Source organism: Pongo pygmaeus, chromosome 1 (assembly GCF_028885625.2).
Source record: "Pongo pygmaeus isolate AG05252 chromosome 1, NHGRI_mPonPyg2-v2.0_pri, whole genome shotgun sequence".
Classification (NCBI taxonomy): domain Eukaryota; kingdom Metazoa; phylum Chordata; class Mammalia; order Primates; family Hominidae; genus Pongo; species Pongo pygmaeus.
The window spans coordinates 52,720,730-52,742,052 of record NC_072373.2 but is presented as its reverse complement, the minus strand read 5'-3'; the positions used below and the strand labels follow the sequence as shown (position 1 = coordinate 52,742,052).

Genomic DNA, 21,323 nt, shown 5'->3' with positions numbered 1-21,323 from the left:
TTTCCTTACTGTACACGTGGCTGGCAAAGAGAAGGGAAGATGGAGTTGCCATATGAACATGCCTAGTTCCAGGTAGCCTTTTCCTATTGACACAACTGCTGCCATTCACCTTGCAAGCTTCCAGCTTGCTTGTCTATGTTTACATCTCTGTTTTACAGGTTCCTCTTTGTTAGAAAAAGAAATGATTTGGGGGCTCCTATTATTAAAAGGAAAACTTTATCAAGGACTCCTGTACCCTCATTATCTGCCTAAATAATTTCTTCTTAACTCCTGTATCAATATTAAAATGTACTTTGGAATCAATCATTTGACTCAAAATAATTATACATTTATAGTTTAAAATAGAAAGTAAATACAATGATAGCCAGTAATGTCATTCATACATTCAAACAGTCATAGGACACTTTTACAATAAAGTTATCTAACTTTCTCTATTATATGTAAGTACAAATGGATTTTCTGGGATATTGTGCATATTCAACTCTAGAAGGTTTCCTATATTATTTATTCCAATATACATTTATAGCAACAGTTCTTCTTAGGTGTTTTACATGTTAATGATTGGTGATGTCACATTTTAATATTTACAAATTGAGTGGCTATAAACTGTTTTACCATTGTAGTGTAAATTTGCATTTCCTTTATTACTAATTGGGTTTGGAATATATATTCACAGTTTAATTGGTATTTAATGATTCTAATCTTTGAAAATGCAGTTTTATGGTTTTTTTACTTACCTTTTTGGGAGTTTTGGTATTTATTAGTTGGAATCATCTTACTAATTCTGAATATAAAATCTCTTTTAATTATATGTAATCCAAATGCATTCTTTTTTGTGGCTAGTATTTTTCTTTCCTTTTTTATGTATTATGAATATAAGTTGCTCATTTTACTAAATAATCGTCAATCTTTTCTTATGATGAATATTTTTTGTTTCTATTTAAAGGAATACTTCAAAAACACAGAGCCATTATACTATTCTTTATTGTAAAAAGTTACGTTACCTTTTTTCATATTTTAAAATTTTGTGTTGATTTTATTCATGATAATAGCTATATTTTATTTTTAAATAAAATATGGTAAACTCAACATTTCCCTAACAATTTTTATAGTACCTTTCTCATACAGTATATGTTATATTGTATATTTTGTCCCCTCCCCTCCCCTCCCATCTTCTTTTTCTCTTTCACAATGTGTCCCCTCCCCTCCCCTCCCCTTCCCTCTTTTTCTTTCTCTCTCTTTCTTTGTTTTTCTTTCTTTCCTTCCTTCCTTTCTTTCCTTCCTTCTTTCTTTCCTTCCTTCTCTCTTTCTTTCCTTCTTTCTTTTTCTGTCTTTCTTTCTCTTCCTATATCTTTTTTCTTTCTTTCTTCCTTTTTGTTCTCTTTTTTCTCTTCCTTTCTTTCTTTTCTTTCTTTCTCTTTCTTTTATTTTTTCTCTTTCTTTCTTTCTGCTGTTAAGAGTGAACTACTTTTTCCCCCTTTCCTTTCCTTTCCGTTCTTTTCTTTTCTTTCTTTCTCTTTCTTCTTTCTTTCTTTCTCTTTCTTTCTCTTTCCTTCCTTCCTTCTTTTCTTTTTTCTTTCTTCTGGCTAATAATATGCTTTGATTGAATATGCAATTTCTCCTGATATCAAACAACTCAATCAAGTTTTATGCCTCTTGTTTTGGATTTGGAGTTGTTTGAAGAATCAACTACTTATTTTCTTTCTTTCTCTCTTTCTTTCTTTCTTCTTTCTTTCTCTTCCTTTCTTTCCTTTCTGTCTTTCCTTACTTCCTTCATTCCTTTCTTTCTTTTTTTTATTTTCTTTCCATTTTCTTCCTTTCTTCCTTCCTTTCCTTTCTTTATTTTCTTCACTATCCCAAGTGTGTCTGGCTCAAGTTATTCTTGAGAATGTTACTGTTTTACTCTTCATGCTAGACCCTGTACTTTAGTCAAGTTATTTAGCTACTTTATGGTGGTAATATAATTAACAAGTCTTAGCTTCATCTTCAGATTGTGATATCAACATTATATTTTCAATGTACAGTCAATTGTCAGTGAATCACAATACTCTCCAATTTAATAAAATCTAAATTCCTCATAACCATGTTGTGAAAATAAGCAGAAAAATTTAAATATACTTGAGTGAGTACAGTAGACATATATTGGAGTGTGTCCTGCATGAGTGCAAACTGGCTGTGGTTTCCTTTAAAATAGTCACTTAAGGAAAACATTTACCAAATAAATCACAGAATATCAATTTTTCTGGACTTGTAAAACTTGAAATACTGGTGCCTTTTGAATGATTCTTCTGAAGTTAGAGTAGTCTGTCCTTATCCGTGGGAGACAAAAGCTGCATTAGTCCCTCTTATCCACACGGGGTATGTTCCAAGCCCCCCAGTAGATGCCTGAAATAGTTAATACTATAAAACCCAAGTAGGCTACATTTTTCCATCTGATAACTGTGAAGACTACTAAGTGACTAACAGGCGGGCAGTATAAACTGTGTATACACTAGACAAAGGGAGGATTCATGCTCTGGGCAGGATAGAGTTGAATGGCAAAGGATTTCATCACACTACCCAGAATATTTTTTTTTATTGCTAAGTATTATTCCATTGTATCATATGTCACAGACTGTTAATCTATTCACTTGTTGAAAGGCATTTGCATAGCTTTTGGCATTTGTGAATCACGCTGGTAAGAAAAATATTCACCTACAGTTTTTATATAAACACAAATTTATTCCTCATGGCTTCATATCTAGGAGTGGCTTTGTTGGATAAATGGTATGTCTCTGTGTGTGCTTTTTTTATTACTATACTTTAAGTTCTGGTTTACATGTGCAGAATCTGCAGACTTGTTACATAGGTATATATACATGTGCCATGGTGGTTTGCTGCACCCATCAACCCGTAATCTAGGTTGTAAGCTCCGCGTGCATTAGCTATTTGTCCTAATGTTATCTCTCCCCTTGCCTCCCATGTCCCAAAAGGCCCTAGTGTGTGATGTTCCTCTCCCTGTGTCCCTGTGTTCTCATTGTTCAACTCCCACTTATGAGTGAGAACATGTAGTGTTTGGCTTTCTGTTCCTGTGTTAGTGTGCTGAAGATGATGGTTTCCAGCTTCATCCATGCCCTGCAAGGGACATGAACTCATTCTTTTTTATGGCTGCATGGTATTCTATGGTGTATATTTGCCACATTTTCTTTATCCAGTCTATCATTGATGGGCATTTAGATTGGTTCCAAGTCTTTGCTGTTGTAAATCGTGCTGCAATAAACATGTGTGCATGTATCTTTATAGTAGAATGATTTATAACCCTTTGTGTATATATTCAGTAATGGGATTGGTGGGTCAAATGGTATTTCTGGTTCCGGATGCTTGAGGAATCGCCACTCTGTCTTCCACAATGGTTGAACTAATTTGCACTCCCACAGACAGTGTAAAAGTATTCCTATTTCTCCACACCCTCAACAGCATCTGTTGCTTACAGACGTTTTTACGATCACCATTCTAACTAGTGTGAGATGGTATCTCATTGTGGTTTTGATTTGCATTTCTCTAATGACCAGTGATGATGAGCTCTTTTTCATGTATTTGTTGGCTGCATAAATGTCTTCTTTTGAGAACTATCTGTTCATATCCTTGACTACTTTTTAATGGGGTTTTTTTTTCTTATAAATCTGTTTAAGGTCCTTGTAGATTCTGGATATTAGCCCTTTGTCAGATGGATAGACTGCAAAAATTTTCTCCCATCCTGTATATTGCCTGTTCACTCTGATGATGGTTTTTTGTTTTTTTTTCTTTTTGTGCTGTGCAGAAGTTCTTTAGTTTAATTAGATCCCATTTGTCAATTTTGGCTTGTGCAGCAATTGCTTTTGGTGTTTTAGTCATGAAGTCTTTGCCTTTGCCTATGTCCTGAATGGTACTGCCTAGGTTTTCTTCTAGGGGTTTTATGGTTTTAGGTCTTAAAACCATCTTGTGTTAATTTTTGGATTAGGTGTAAGGAAGCGGCCCAGTTTCAATTTTCTGCATATGGCTAGCCAATTTTCCCAACACCATTTATCCAACAGGGAATCCCTTCAACATGGCTTGTTTTTGTCAGGTTTGTCAAAGTTCAGATGGTTGTAGATGTGTGGTGTTATTTCTGAGGCTGTTCTATTGGTCTATATATTTGTTTTGGTACCAGTACCATGCTGTTTTAGTTACTGTAGCCTTGTAGTATAGTTTGAAGCCAGGTAGCATGATGTCTTCAGCTTTGTGCTTTTTGCTTAGGATTGTCTTGGCTATATGGGATCTTTTTTGGTTCCATATGAAATTTAAAGTAGTTCCTTCTAGTTCTGTGAAGAAAGTTAATGATAGCTTGATGGGAATAGCTTTGAATCTATAAATTACTTTGGGCAGTATAGCCATTTTCACAATATTGATTTTTGCTATCTATGAGGATGGAATGTTTTCTCATTTGTTTGTGTCCTCTCTTATTTCGTTGATCAGTGGTTTGTAGTCCTCCTTGAAGAGTTCCTTCACATCCTGTGTAAGTTGTATTCCTTGGTATTTTATTTTCTTTGTAACAATTGTGAATGGAAATTCACTCATAATTTGACTCTCTGTTTGTCTATTATTGTTGTATAGGAATGCTCGTGATTTTTGCACATTGATTTTGTATCCTGAGACTTTGCTGAAGTTGCTTAAGAGCTTAAGGAGTTTTTGGGCTGAGACGATGGGGTTTTCTAAATGTAGAATCATGTCATCTGCAAACAGAGACAATTTGACTTCCTTTCTTCCTATTTGAATACCCTTTATTTCTTTCTCTTGCCTGATTGCCCAGGCCATAATTTCCAACACTATATCAATACTAGACAGATTGACAAGACAGAAAATTATCAAGGATATTCAGGACTTGAACTCAGCTCTGGGCCAAGTGGACCTAATAGACATCTAGAGAACTCTCCACCCCAAATCAACAGAATATACATTCTTCTCGGCACCACATAGCACTTATTCTAAAATCGACTCCCTAATTGGAAGTAAAAGACTCCTCAGCAAATGCAAAAGGATGGAAATCATAACAAACCTTCTCTCAGACCACAGTGCAATAAAATTAGAAGTCAGGATTAAGAAACTTACTCAAAACCACACAACTACATGGAAACTGAACAACGTGCTCCTGAATAACTACTGGGTAAATAACAAAATTAAGGCAGAAGTAAATAAGTTCCTTGAAACCAGTGAGAAGGGAGACACAACATACCTGAATCTCTGGGACACAGCAAAAGCAGTGTTTAGAGAGCAATTTACAGCACTAAATGCCACATCAGAAAGTGGGAACGTTCGAAAATCCACCCCTAACATCACAATTAAAAGAACTAGGGAAGCAAGAGCAAACAAATTCAAAAGCTAGCAGAAGATAAGAAGTAACTAAGAACAGTGCAGACCTGAAGGAGATAGAGACAAGAAAAACCTTTCAAAAATCAATGCATCCAGGAGCTGGTTTTTTGAAGATTAACACAATAGATAGACCACTAGCCATACCAAAAAAGAAAAAAAGAGAGAAGAATCAAATAGACACAATAAAAAATGATAAAGAGGATATCACCACTGATTCCACAGAAATACAAATTACCATCAGAGAATACTATAAACACCTCTACACAAATAAACTAGAAAACCTGGAAGAAATGGATAAGTTCCTGGACACATACACCCTCCCAAGACTAAACCAGGAAGAAGTCGAATCCTTGAATAGCCCAACAACAAGTTCTAAATCTGAAGCAGTAATTAATAGCCTACCAACCGAAAATAGCCCAGGTCCAGACAGATTCACAGCCAAATTCTATCAGAGGTACAAAGAGGAGCTAGTACCATTCCTTCTGAAACTAATCCAAACAATAGAAAAAGGATTCCTCCTTATTTTATGAGGCCACCATCATCCTGATACCAAAATCTGACAGAGACACAACAGAAAAAGAAACTTTTAGGCCGATATCCCTGATGAACATCGATGCAAAAATCCTCAATAAAATACTGGCAAACTGAATCCAGCAGCACATCAAAAAGCTTATCCACCACAATCATCCTTGGGATGCAAACTGGCTTCATCCCTGGGATGCAAACTGGCTTCATCCCTGGGATGCAAACTGGCTTCATCCCTGGGATGCAAACTGGTTCAACATGCAAATCAATAAACGTAATCCACCACATAAATCGAACCCATGACAAAACCACATGATTATCTCAATAGATACAGAAAAGGCTTTCGATAAAATTCAACACCACTTCATGATAAAAACACTCAATAAACTAGGTATGGATGGAATATATCTCAAAATAGTAAGAGTTATTTATGACAAACCCATAGCCAATATCATACTGAATGTGTGTGTTTATTTTTATAAGAAATAGACAAACTGTTTTCCTAAGTGATCATATATTCTACCTTCACATACTCAGTGTATGCGAGTTCCAATTGTTCCACAACCTCACCAGCCTTTGAGACAGTGGTTGTTTTTCCATTAAGTTATCCATTCTAATATGCATGTAATGGTATCACATTCCCTAGTGACTAATGCTGCTGAGCATTTTCTTTGTACTTATTTACCATCTATGTACCTCCTTTAGTGAGGTACCTCCTTTAGTCCAAATTTTTTGCCCATTTTTCATTGGGTTGTTTGATTCTTTACTGAATTTTGAGATAACTTAATATATTGTGGCTACAAGTCCTTCACTGAGTAAATATTTTAGAAATATTTTTCTTGCATCTCTAGCTTTACTTTTATTTCTCTTAGTGTCTCTTTCAATGAGCAAATGTATTTAATTTTGATGTTATCCAGTATATCAAATATTTCATTTATGGATTATGCTCTTTGTGCCATCTAAAATTTCCTTGGCCTAAACCAAGGCCATGTACAGTTCTAGAAGTTAACATTTTACACATAGTTATATGATCAATTTTGAGTCAATTTTTGTATGAAGTATGAGAAATATGTTGAGGGTTTTTATTTTGCATTTGGATGCCTTACTATTCCAGTATCACTTGTTTAAAAGATTGTGTTTTCTTTATTGAATTGCCTTTGCTCCACTATTAAATTGGAAACATCTTCAAGAAAATCTTGTAAAAACAGCTAAAGAGGAAAAAGTGACATTCAATTAGGCTTGTTGGACAATCAATGGTAACCATTAGGCTAGCTTTCCCATTGACCCACTTCCTTATAGCTTGTCACTGATTACTAGTCCAGGATAACATAATCTTTATCACTAGAATCTTTGTTCCTTTTCTGTTCTTTAGATAAAATGTAAGACACTACGAGATGACAATCTTTCCATTGGAGTTTCTCCTTTAGGTTCTGCATACTAACAAAACTACTGATGCCAGCCATTCTGAAAGTCTCGGCAAGAAACTCACTTAGGGAGGACTGTAGTTTCCGTATCCTGATGATTTCAGTCCCTGATCTGAATCAATTCATGACCTCAATTTCTAGCCCCTCACCCTTCAAAGACTCTTGCCCAGAAACCCTTAATGAAATGGGTTTGAGTTTTGAGAACTCTTCCCAAGTCCTTGCTTGGTGACCTTGCAATTAGTACGTTCTTTCTCTGTTGCAAACCCCACAGTCTCGGTGTATTGTTCTGTAGCTGCACAGCCGGCATAGAAACCTGACAGTCTTGTAAAAATTCATGGCAAGTGGCCAGGCATGGTGGCCCACACCTATAATCCCAGCACTGTGGGAGGCCAAGGCGGGCAGATCACATGAGGTCAGGAGTTCGAGACCAGCCTGGCTAACATGGTGAAACCCTGTCTCTACTAGAAATACAAAAATTTATCTAGGCATGATGGCACATGCCTGTAATCCCAGCTTCTCAGGAGGCTGAGGCTGGAGAATCACTTGAACCTGGGAGATGGAGGTTGCAGTGAGTTGAGGTCGTGCCACTGCACTGCAGCCAGGGAGACAGAGTGAGACTCTGGCTCAAAAAATAAATAAATAAATAAAAATCATGGCAAGTCACTCTCCTTGTGGTTATTTATCTACAGTTCGGTGCCCCCCATGCCACTGGGGCTGACCCAGAGATAAGCCCAGGCAGCTGCTTAGCTATGATGAACTAAGGGCCTTTGCTGGGGCCTTCTGTGTTGGCTGGGCAGTGCTGACTTTCAGCACATAACCTTGTCTGCAACAGAGAAACCATTTGTGGTCTCAGAAGAAGTCTCAGGTGAGTATTCTCAAAGCAGCTGGCACCCCATTTCCTTCTGGTTTTTGTTGTTGTTGTTGTTTGTTTGTTTTTGTTTTTTCATCTTAGAGGCCTTGTGACCTATTTTGAGGTCTTGTTGATCCTCCCTAAGTCATAGGTAGGGCCTTATTTGAGGAGACCTCCCCTCAGATGGAAGGAGACTAGAGGGCATTGCTTGGGAGAAATGCTCTTGGATTTTGGAATCTGAAACTTTATATTGAAAAGTCTTTTGTTTGTCTTTGTCTTGTTATAGGTATTTATGTTTGTGGAGGTGTTCTCTGAAGAAATTACTAGTGGAAGAAATTACTAACTCAGGGAAATCTTCTTGTTTGTCTGGTCAGTTATATTCACTTAGTCCTGAAGGAGTTGCTAGTGGAATCTCAGCAAGCCTAACTCAGGGTAACCGTCTCCTCTTCAATCCTTCCCAGAGTCCACCCACTGAACTCCTGACTGAAGGTCATCTCTCTCTAGCTTGAGTAGATCAAATATGATGAGGGCTAATGGAACCAAGTTTGAGCCTTGCCAGGTCAATACTTGGGTTCTGAGTACGGTGACTAGTATCTGTGTTTGGTTACATGTATATAATTCCAGCCAGAATGGGAAATGTTAATTCAGTTCCTCCCTGCAGTCCAGTGTGGGCTGGTGGCTTTGAGATTATTACTCTTTCTCTGCTGCAAATCCCACTGTCTCAGTGTATTGTTCTGTTGCTGTGCTGCAGGCATACAAATCTGACAGTCTTGTAACTATTTGTGGCAAGCCAGGTCGAGGTCACTCTCCTTGAGGGCATTTACTCACAGCCTAGTGCCCCCTTGCCACTGGAGCAGACCCAGAGACAAGCACTAGCAGCTGCTTAGTAGTTCTGATGAACTAATGGCTGTCCTTTAGTTCTCCCCATGTAACCCACACTGTAATTTTGATGGGCTGCATCTTCCAAAATTGAAAAGCCTTTGTCTATCATTCCATGAAGCAAAAAAATATTATCTTATTTTTTAACATGGCTTGACCTCAATACCCATGGGGTTTGGGAGAACAGTGGCCACTGCATGATTCTCATACTTACAGTACCATCCTGTAGCTAGATTTGTTATGTATGAAGGAAGAGAAATGGGATGAAATCCCTTATGTATAATGTTTTATGTTGCTTTGGTAAAGTAGATCAATGTAGAAAAAAATGGAAAAATTATGAACTAGCAAGAAGTTAAAACCTGTTTGGATTGATTTACAAGAAAAAGAACTTATGGGAGAGCTGCAGCAGCACTACTGGCACCTAAGCCAGAGTCCCCACCACCAAAAAGTGACAAATCCAGAGCAACAGGAATTTTTTTTTTTTTTTGATAGAGTCTTGCTCTGTCACCCAGGCTGGAGTGCAGTGGCACGATCTTGCTCACTACAACCTCAACCGCCTGTGTTCAAGAGATTCTCCTGCCTCAGCTTCCCGAGCAGCTGGGACTACAAAAACGTGCCACCAAGCCCAGCTAATTTTTGTATTTTTAGTAAGGACGGGGTTTCACCATATTGGCGAGCCTGGTCTCGAACTCCTGACCTCAGGTGAACCACCCCCCTTGGCCTCCCAAAGTGCTGGGATTACAAGCGTGAGCCACCATGCCCGGCCTTTATCTCTACTTTTTGTACCCAACAGGTGACTCCTTTTAGCTAGGGTATCACTTATACCTAACAGGCGACTCAATTTAGCCAGGATTTCACTCTGGCTCTGAAAGGCAGTTTCCCCTATAACAACTACCTATAGGAGGTGATGCTGCCACAGCCCAGCCTATAGGATTTATGTGGGTTTATTCTCTGTTCTCCACTTCCCACTGTTTAATTAGAAAACTAATATGCCTATTTATTGAGAAGATCTAAAGTTTATGGAAGAAATAGGATAAAAAAAAAAGATCCAAAGCATATGGAGAATCTATTCTCCTCTGTATTTGCCACCCACAATCCTACCTGAGCAGATACCTAAAATTTGCTCAATATTTTGTTGAGTTCAGCGAAGCAAAGAATGGTTTTAGATAAAGCTAAGGAAAAGGCTGATCTTATTCACACTGACTCTCTCAGTAATCCAGTAAGGGCAGCTGCTCAGATTGCAGTTCCCACCTCTGACCTGGGATGGAATATAAACACTGGAGATAGATCTAACCTTGAACACTATCAAAACTGCATTTTGGCCGGCCTCAGTAAGGTCCAGGAGATCAAGCAGAAGCCTAATGAGTGTTCCTTTGGAATTTTTAGAACAAGTCTTTGAAGCTTTCAGACAATAAATGGATATTGACTCAGAAGCCTCAGAAAATTTAAAGTTAGCTAACATGATGTTTATCCAACAAAGTGCCCCAGATATGCAGGGAAAGTTACAAAATGTAGATGAGGCTTTGGACATGTTTATGTCTCAATTAGTGAAGATTGTTTTTAATGTATTTACTTATCACAATTTTAAAAAGTGAAAAATAAAAACACAAGGAATAATGAAGAGAAAAGCTGACTCGTTAGCTGTGGCTCTGACCCTAGTAGTCCCTGAACCACAACAAGGGCCCTCATCCGATGCTCCATCTGAGGTAGGACCACCTGGGCCCCCAAAAGCCAAAAAAAAGGGACATCCCATTGCAGGTTCCAAGCAGTGTGCTTACTGCAACAGGGAGGACACTGAAAGGAAAATTGCCCATGCCTTACAAAGCCTGATGTTAAACACAGTCAGTCTTCTGCCCACCAAATGCCTGGGATAGCTTGGGAGCTTGAGAGAGATACTGAAGAAAAAGACCAGAAATGGTGGCACCCAGGGGCTTTTCCTGACCCAGACAACACCCTCCATATTTCCCACATGGGGCTCGAGATTCTGATGATGGTGAGAAATCAGCTTCTGGACTTTCTAGTAGACATGGTGCCACCTATTTGGTGTTAAATATCTGGTTGTCTAAACTTTCCTCAGAAACTATGAAGGTGACTGAAATCTCAGGAAAAATACTGATGAGATCATTCCTCCCAATTTTGGATTCTCAGCTAGAGCAAGGTAATTTAAAGCAGAGTTTTTCTATACATGTGTGAACGTCCCATCCCTTTGTTGGGGCAAGTCCTCTTAACCAAACTAAATGCTAAGATTACTTTTTCTCTGAGATGATTGGACATCCAGGTGCCTTCAGACCAAGCATGTGCTCTGCAGGCCACATTATTACAACTGGAAGTCCTTGAAAGTGCCCTCATCCCTGAAAAGATACTCCAAAATGTTAGTCCGGGAGCATGGGAAATGGGAGGCCAGGGAAAACAAAAACTGCATCTCCAGTACAAGTCAAGTTTTGTGCGGGAGTAGCACTGCCAAATCTAAAACAGTATCCTTTGAGAGAAAAGGCACAGCAATGCATTTAGCCTCTGCTAATGGCCTTCCTGCAATACAGGAAGACTTCATCATTCCCCATGTAATGTCCTAGAGACATAGTCCCGGGTCAATTGAAGGGTGGCATGCCTGCCATACTGTGTGGTATCATGTATGTGTTTGATGATATCTGTCGTAAGATACTTGGGTACCAGAACCTTTTCTTCAGTGTTACATATCTACTCAGGAATATTGATTCGTACAGGATTTGAGGGCTACTAGCCAAATTTTCAAAGCCATTTATCTGGTGGTACCCGATGCTTATACATTATTCATGACTTTAGCCAGTGAGTTGTACTGGTGTTCAGTCTTGGATTTGAAAGATGCTTTCATCTGTATTCCTCTGAGTCCAGAGTCCCATGAAGTGTTTGCCTTTGAATACGAAGACACTGACACTAAAGCAAACCAACAGTATTGCTGGACAATGCTTCCTCAAGGCTTCAAAAACTCACTAATTGGTTGGGAGGAAATACATACTAAGGAGTTTGAGATTTTCAATTGAAAAATGGGACTTTGTTTATTTATGTTGATGACATATCCATAGCCCCCAAAACTAAGGCAAACTGACCAGAATACTATACTGACTTTACATTTCTTGTCTGAATTGGGATCCAAGGTATCCAAGAAAAAGGCACAAATCTTGAAACCCTCAGTTATATATCTTGGATTTGAACTTCCTCAAGAGCAGAGCAATCTGCTTTTGGACTGCAGAGAAGCTCTTGTCAGGGTGGCAAGACTCAGGACATGGCAGCAGCTGTGAGGGGTTTTTAGGTATGGCTGGATGTTGCCTTATTTGATTTTCTTATTTTGGGCTTATAGAAAAATCTCTCTATAAAGCCCTAAGACCAGACAGTTGACTTCTGGAATGGACCAAGGAATGTCAAAAGGCCTTTCTAACCATTAAATAAAAATTGTTAATGGCTCTGGCTACTGGTACCCCCTGAACTAAGAAAGCCATTTAATTTGTTCATATATGTGAGAGAAGGGGTGAGTTTAGGAGTACTAACCCAAGACTTGGGGAATATCATGTGACCTGTAGCCTACTTTTCAAAACAGCTGGACATTGTCCAAAACTGGGTTGGACTTCTTGTCTCTGAGCCATTGGCACCACTTGTGATCTTCTCCAGGAGGCAGAAGAGTTCACTTTGGGTTAACCTAGCACAGTACACACCCCACACTGTGTATGCTCTTTGTCAGAGCAGAAGTGGAGCTACTGACTTAATTCTAGTAGACTGAATAGATATCAGGCCATCTTCCTGGATAATCCCAGTGTTACTCTGTGAGCTGTTTCTACTCTAAATCCTGCTAACTAAATCTATACATGATTGCATATAAATTATTGAGCAAGTTTATTCTATTCAACCAGACTTGACCAAAATTCCCTTTAAAAACCTGGACTTAGAAATATTCACTGAGGAAAGCAGCTTTATGAACCACAGACAACAAAAGGCTGAGTATGCTATGGTAACCCTGTGACAGATCCTAGATGCAGAGACACTCACTCTGGGTTTATTGGCACAAAAGGCAGAACTTAGAGTTCTAAACAGGGCATCCCAACTATGTAAAGACTCCTGAGTCACCATTTACTCTTATTCCAGGTATGCTTTTATTGTTATGCATGCTTATGGGGCTACTTGGAAAGAAAGGGGATTCTTAACCTTTGGTGATTAAAAAAAATGATTAAGCATGCTAAAGAATCTTAGCCTGACTAAAGACAGTCTTGGTACCCAAGAAAGTAGCTATACTACACCACCCTGGAAATCAGTGTATGGACAATTTGGTAGCAAGAAAAAAAAATCACTAGGCAGAGCAGGCCACTAAAGGGATGACCAGAGAAAAAATACCCAAAGCCTTGCTAATGCCATTAATCCCTGAAATAAACTTCAGCCTAAAATCTGTACCTATTTGGAAGAAGATCTAAAAGCACTTGATTGAGGCTTTGACTCCAATCAAAGAACCCAAAATGAGTAGACATATAACACAGAAGAAAAGGTTCTGGTACCCAAGTATCTTACGACAGATATCATCAAACACATACATGATACCACACAGTACGGCAGGCATGCCACCCTTCAATTGATCCAAGACTACGTATTTAGGACACACTTAAAGAAGGCTATCCAAAAAATAATTCTAAAATACCTACTTTGTGCCCAGAACAATCTTAAGACTGGTCCTCCACCCCAAGTTCCAGGGATTCAAGCAAGAGGTGCAGGGCAAATAGAGGACTGGCAAATTGATTTTAACGTGATGCCAAGGGTAGCAGGAAATTTTAAATACTTGCTGATATTTGTAGATACATTTTCAAGATAAATGAAAGCATTCCCCTGCAAGACCAAGAGAATGCCTGAGGTTATGAAAGACTTGTTAGAGAAGATTACCCTCAGGTTTAGATGGCCTGTCTTCATCCAGTGTGACCATAGTGCAATTTTGTAGCCTAGGACACCATATATTCCAGGCCCTCAGCATAATCTGGAATCTTCATACAGCCTGCAGACTGAAGTCTACTGAAAAAACTGAAAAGTTAAATCATACTATAAAAAACAAAACAAACTTTCGCTAAGATTTGCCAAGAAACTAACAACCTGGAATAAAATTCTGTCCATCTCCCTGCTCAGAGTAAGGGTGGTCCCTAAAAGTGGGCTTAAATAAGCCCTTTATAAATTTTATATGGGAGATCATTCTTCTGTTCTCTTCTCAGACTAAGGAATGCCAATAATATACACATAAAGAAATTAGATATTATCAAATATATACAATCTTTAGGTCACACTTTAATTACTATTCATGAGTTTGTGGTTCCAGCAGATTGAGGTATCCAACTGACATTCTCTTGCATTGCATCCAACCAAGAGACTGGATTTTGCTCAAGACCAGGAAAAGTCAACATCCTGAGGACCACTTGAAAACACAGTGAAAGAGGCCATACAATGCATGACTGGTGACTCATTCCTCTGTTCAGATGAAGGACTTAGACCCTGGATTCATCACAGCCATATAAAACCCACCCCGCCAGACTCTAGTGCTATCAAGAAATGTAGAGAGGCCAACCCTATCTGAATGGATAAGTACATCTTTGATGGGCCTCAAATATCTTTTGAAGAAAAATATCATATAAATAACTAACTTTAAGAAAATTAGACAAAACACATGTCCTCTTGACAACTACAATAGTTACTTTGAGCATAATAGGAATTTTTGTTATAATTATTTTACATAAAAAGGTGAGATACCTTCCTGTCTATTCCGTGCCTTACTGAATGCTTAACCCATAGATTTACCTGGTCATTATAATTGCCTTGGTCATTACAATTGCTACACTTATAGATTTTACTTAACAATTGCCTTGGTCATTACAATTGCTAGACTTACAGATTTTCCGGACATCCTATACCATGCTGACTTAGTCTCCTGCCTCCCATTATTTGGACATTCTAAAATTTAGAAATGGTCACTCTTGTTTTAAAACTTCTAATAAATTTCCTTTTACTGCAATGCCTAGACAGGGATAACAAAACTGTAGTTAAACTGTTTCAAGGTATTGCCACTGGAAGAAACCTACCAGAATGATGGATCTGTCAGTAACTCCCTCAGACGACTCAAAATAAGCATTTTCTGTTAGTCATACTTGTCACTGACTTTCTGGATGTCCCAAATACGACTACCTATCTGCACCAGCTTCTTTCCATGGCTAATTTCCAGTCCAACTGGTAGTACACCAAGAAATCACCACCCCACGTCTCAATCTCTCTCTGTCTATCATAAATGGAAAGTCATTCCATAACATAGGCCCTCCATGGCCCATGGCATAATGGGTAGACAAATGCAGCCAGGAGAAGGGAAATAAAATTAAAAGTTTCTCTTTGCTGTGCCAAAAATATTTACAGTGGGGAATATCACACAAATTTTGGGGAGCCTGTAGAAAAACATCCACAGTTCAGTTCCATTTGTCTATATTCCCCATGAAAAAATCCATCCATACATGCATCTTTGAGGGCTTCACTTGTGTGCCCCCTTGGCAAATGTTTATTTGTGACACAGGATCAGACCCTCCTCTGTTAGGACAAGCTCACTGGTGTCTCAATAACCTGTATATTGAGGGCTCTCACTTATTGGGACACTGTTAAGTCCATCCTAATGACAAAAGATTCTGCCCATTTTCCCACGGACTCCAAAAGCCACTGCCAGGCATATATCAATATATCCGGTGACAGTGCCTTCTTGGGCATCACAATTCCTAGCTATGAAGTATACACTAACTGGGCCATGATCAGAAACTTATTGGCAACCTTAGGAATAATTGCAAATGAGGCTGCTAAGAACACTAAGGCTGAGAAAACTCTTTAAATTTACTTACCCAGATAGTTCTTAACAATGGAGCTACACTTGATTTTCTCTTGGCTTTACCGAGAGGAGTCTGTACAGTGATCAATACCACCTGTTGTACTTATATCAATGCTTCCGGTAAAATAAAAACCAAGCTAAAGAAAATCTTTCAGCAGACTCGCTGGAGACCGTATGTCTATACCACAGACCCTAAGTCTGACTAGTTTTTTGAGCTTTTCCCCTCGATACTCCACGTTTTCCAGTCCATTTTCCAACGGCTCTTAAAGTTCAAGCTCACAATTCTGTTTATAGAGCTTACAATTTACATCATAGGCTGCTATTCAACTAAATATTACAATAAAACCATAGACTGAAGTACTAACATGTTCATGCAGCACCTTCAGCCGGGTGTAACAACTTGCAGGTTGTTACAATACGGTTTCCTTCCTCTAATCCCGACTCATTCTCTGACTGTGCCCCTTGTCAGCAAAAAGAAGCTAGAGTCGTCATTGCCTGTTTCCCACCATATTAGCTGTTACACCTCAAGATTAAGAAGGGATCAAGCCCGGGAGGAACCGAAACTGTCCCTAAGAAAATTATATAAAATTGATTAAGGGGGGAAAATTCATCTATGCTTTCAGGACAATCAGCAGTAATCATTAGGCCAGCTTTACCTTTGTCCTACTTCTTTGTAGCTGGTCACGGATTACTACCACCCTAGGATAATGTAGCCCTTGTCACAAGACCTTTTGGTCCTTTTCTTTTCTACAGATAAAATCTAAGACATTGTAAGACTATAATCTTTCTGCATGAGTTTCTCCTTTAGGTTCGGCATACCAAGAAAACCTATCAATATACTCGTCAACAAGGCAAAACCACATTTTCACAAAAAATTTTTAAAAATTAGCCAGGCATCATGACATAGGTCTGTAGTACCAGCTGCTCAGGAGATCTGAGGTGGGAGGACCACTTGAGCCTGGGAGGCAGAAGTTGCAGTGAGCTGAGGTCACGCTACTGAAATCCAGTTGGGCAACAGAGCAAGACCATGTCTTAAAAACAAAAAACAAACATACATACACACACATACACACACACACACACACACACACACACACACACACACACACAAATCAGCTGGTCTAAAGAGCCCAGCAAAAAGCTGACTCATGAAATAATGCAGGTTCCACATCCCAGTGATTTCATCCCCCTTACCCTGACCAATTGACAACCCAAATTTTCTAGCCCCTCACCCTCCATGATCCCCTTAAAGTCCCTTGCCCAGAACCCCTTCACAGAACACATTTGGGGCTTGAGAATCCTCCCATTTCCTTGTTTGGTGCCCTTGCATTGATTAAAGTTTTTCTTTGCTGCAAACTCTACTGTCTCAGCGTATTGGTCTATTGCTAAACAGTGGGCATGTGAACCTGATAGTGTTATAACAAAATAGAATAGAAGCTATTTATAAAATCGATCCATGCATGTGAGTCTATTTCTGGACACCATTTTCTCTTCTATTCTTCTGTGTGTTTATCCTTTCACCAGTGTCAAGAGATCCTTTTACTCACTGTAGCTTTTTCTAAGTCTTAAAATTTGGTAATGTGAGCTTTTCAACTTCTCTTATCTTTTGAAGAATTGTTTAGCTATTTTAGCCCCTTTGCCTTTCTGTATGACTTTAGAATCAGCATGTCCATATCTGCAAAACATTGTGCTTGGTTATTCACTAGAACTGGGACACATTCATAGATGAATCTGGGGAGAACTGACATGTAACAGTATTAAATTTTTCAGTCCAGGCCGGCCGCGGTGGCTCACGCCTATAATCCCAGCACTTTGGGAGGCCGAGTCGAGTGGATCGCGAGGTCAGGAGATCGATCGAGACCATCCTGGCTAACGCGGTGAAACCCCGTCTCTACTAAAAATACAAAAAATTAGCCAGGGGTAGTGGCGGGCGCCTGTAGTCCCAGCTACTAGGGAGGCTGAGGCAGGAGAATGGCGTGAACCCGAGAGGCGGAGCTTGCAGTGAGCCGAGATTGCGCCACTGCACTCCACCCTGGGCGACAGAGCGAGACTCCGTCTCAAAAAAAAAAAAAAAAAAAAAAAATTCAGTCCATGAACATTATATATCCTTTGATTTAGTAAGATCATACATTCTTACACTAGTTTTTTTTTGTGATTTTCAGCATACAGATCCTGTATTTTATTAGATTTATCACTAAATATTTTGTTTTTCATGCTTCAACTACAAATTCAATTTGTTTAATAGATATAATTTATTAATGCTACCTAATCCTTCTTCAGTGAGCTATGACAGTTTGTGGCTTTAGTAAGTTTCTAGTTCATTCAAGTTATTGAATTTATTGACATGGCATTATTCAGAATATTTCTTTATTTTTATTTTAATATATGTAAAAACCAGAATGATGTCATTTCTGTCATTGCTGTTATAAGCAATTTGTGTCATCTTTTTTTTCTGATTCAGTCTGTCTATGGTTTCTCAATTATAGAGATCTAAAATAACAAGCTTTTGGTTTCCTTGTTTATATACATATTTACTTATTATTTCATCTCTGATCTTTATTGTATTATTTCTTCTGCTTACTTTGAGATTAATTTTTTCTACTTTTTCTAATATCTAATGGTAGAGGCTAAGGTTACTGAAGTGGAACACTGCCATTTTCTGTCCCAGGTATTTAGTGACACCAATTTATTTCATACTGCTCTAGTGTCATTCCACAACTTTTGATATGTTGTTTGGCTGGAGTAGGGTGTTTGGCTGGAGTAGGGTGAGTATACCATAAAAGATTTACTGTGTTTTTTGGAGGCAGGTGGGGAGAGGGAATTATTGCCAAAAGGTGGGTTATAAAAAATAAAATTTAAAAAAAATTATTTTTTTAACTCCACTCTGTATTTTAGCTAAGAGAAGCAGCTTTGGAACTTCTGAAGTCTGTACATCTGTGTGGCCCCCAAGGATTACTTGTTTTAAATTTTGTTTTAATAGTCTAAGTTTATTATGGGTCAACTTGATTCTTTTCAAGGCTTATTTTTAAGCTTTTAAAAGGCTGGTTTAACGGCTGCCTGGGGCGGAGCGCGGCGAGAGCTGCGCGGCGCGCCCAGGCTCCAGCCGGCTCCGCGCGGGGTCCCCCAGTGCTCGCTGGCTCCCCGCTCGAGTCAGCCAGCCCACCCAGCGCTAGGGGCCAAGTAGCTAACCGCACCTGCGATCCGGTTGTCCGGGGCACGCCGTAGAGCATGGAAGGGACCCATGAGGCGCCAGCCTGCCAAGGTGGCGGTGCTGCTGCTCCGGCTGCTCTTGGAGTTGCATGTGCACGACGTGGCAGACTTTCCAATGGGAGGATTGTGGATTCTGATGACATAGGAAACTGCATCTTCCAGACATTGCCACAGAAAGCACACAGACTTTGGAAACCAGCAGACCTGAAGTCAAATGTCGACTTTCAGCTTACTCCTGTGTCACCTTTGTAAGTTAATTAACCTGTCTGAGACCTTAGTTCGCTCATTTGTAAACCACCTAACTCCCAGGGTTGTTATGATGTTAAGTGAGATTTCACATGAAAAGCACCTGGTGGATTACAGGCATTCCATATATGGCAATTACTGTTTTTGCCTTCTGAATGAGCTGGAATGAAAAGAGTCTCTACATCATTGGTCATTTAGGGAAATGCCAGTTAAAATCACGAAGAGCTACCAGTACAGCATCAGATGGCCAGTATCAAAAAACAGATAATAAGTGTTAGTGACGATGTAGAGAGACCGGAGCCCTCTTACATTGTTGACGGGAATGTAAAGTAGTACAGCTGCCTTGGAAAACAGTTTGACAGTCTCTCAACAAGTTACGTAAGGAGTTACCGTGTGACCTGGCAGTTCCACTCCAGGTCTTGGAGTGGTCTTGGAGTGGAATGTACCCATTCTGCTTTTCTTGGTATGTACCCAAGAAATTAAGACATTTGTCCAAGTGAAGATTTGTATGCAAATGGATGTAGCAGCCTTATACATAATAGCCAAAATGCAGTATCAACCCAGATGTCCATGACCTGGTGAATGGATAAACAAAATGTGGTGTCTTCATAGAATATTGTTCAACACTAGAAAGGAATGAATTGCTGATATATGCAGCAACATACAATCCAGACATAAGAGACTATAAGTTGTATGATTTTCTTTAATTGAACCATATAGCAAAGGCAAGACTATGGATAAAGATACAAAGCAGATCAGTATTGCTTGGGGGCTGGGGTAGGAGTTGGAATTTACTGCAGAACAACATGAGGGAACTCTCTGAAGTGAAGGAAGGGTTCTGAAGCTGGATTGGGGTGTTGGAGGTGTAGCTGTATACATTTCCTAAAACACATCAAACTATACCTTGAAAATGGGTGGTTTTAGAGTGTATAAACTAAACTGAGCTAGAACTTGGATCACCTGATCCAAGTATCATAAATTGTGATTTATATTGATAATTATGTTTAAAAGATACCATGATTTTCAGAATGCTTGTGTTCAGTGGGCATGAGTAGGAGCTCCTGAGTGCCCGTGTGTGTTGGGTCTTGCAGTGAATCCAGTCCTTTGCACTCATTGAGGACTCTTACGTGTCCCTTGTCTCTTGCCACAACAGCCTCTATCACCAGAATTGAAGCCTTCAGTAGAGAGATATTTTAAAAAGAAATCATGCCATCCAAATACAACACTGTGAATTTAGGCTTATGCTGTTACATTCTTTCTCCTATGAATATGTTTATTTTTACATGGTTGAAGTTAAATATATCTCAGGTGTTTTAAGTTAACTGTATGCAATAAACATTTTCCAGGATGTTAAAAAAATAAAAATATATTGATTCTTCCTATCCATGAGCATGGAATGTTCTTCCATTTGTTTGTGTCCTCTTTTATTTCATTGAGCAGTGGTTTGTAGTTCTCCTTGAAGAGGTGACTTGCAAGTTGGATTCCCAGGTATTTTATTCTCTTTGAAGCAGTTGTGAATGGGAGTTCACTCATGATTTGGCTCTCCGTTTGTCTGTTATTGTTGTATAAAAATACTTGTGATTTTTGCACATTGATTTTGTATCCTGAGACTTTGCTGAAGTTGCTTATCAGCTTAAGGAGATTTTGGGCTGAGATGATGGGGTTTTCTAGATATACAATCATGTCATCTGCAAACAGGGACAATTTGACTTCCTCTTTTCCTAATTGAATACCCTTGATTTCTTTCTCCTGCCTGATTGTCCTGGCCAGAACTTCCAACAACTATGTTGAATAGGAGTGGTGAGAGAGGGCATTCCTGTCTTGTGCCAGTTTTCAAAGGGAATGCTTCCAGTTTTTGCCCATTCAGTATGATATTGGCTGTGGGTTTGTCATGAATAGCTCTTACTATTTTTAGACACGTCCTATCAATACCTAATTTATTGAGAGTATTTAGCATGAA

At 39.0% G+C, this 21,323-nt stretch overlaps 1 pseudogene; it reads left to right on the top strand.

The window, feature by feature from the left end:
* LOC129036390 (complement factor H-related protein 3-like) overlaps positions 1-21,323 on the top strand; it is a 34,937-nt pseudogene that overhangs the window by 9,063 nt on the left and 4,551 nt on the right.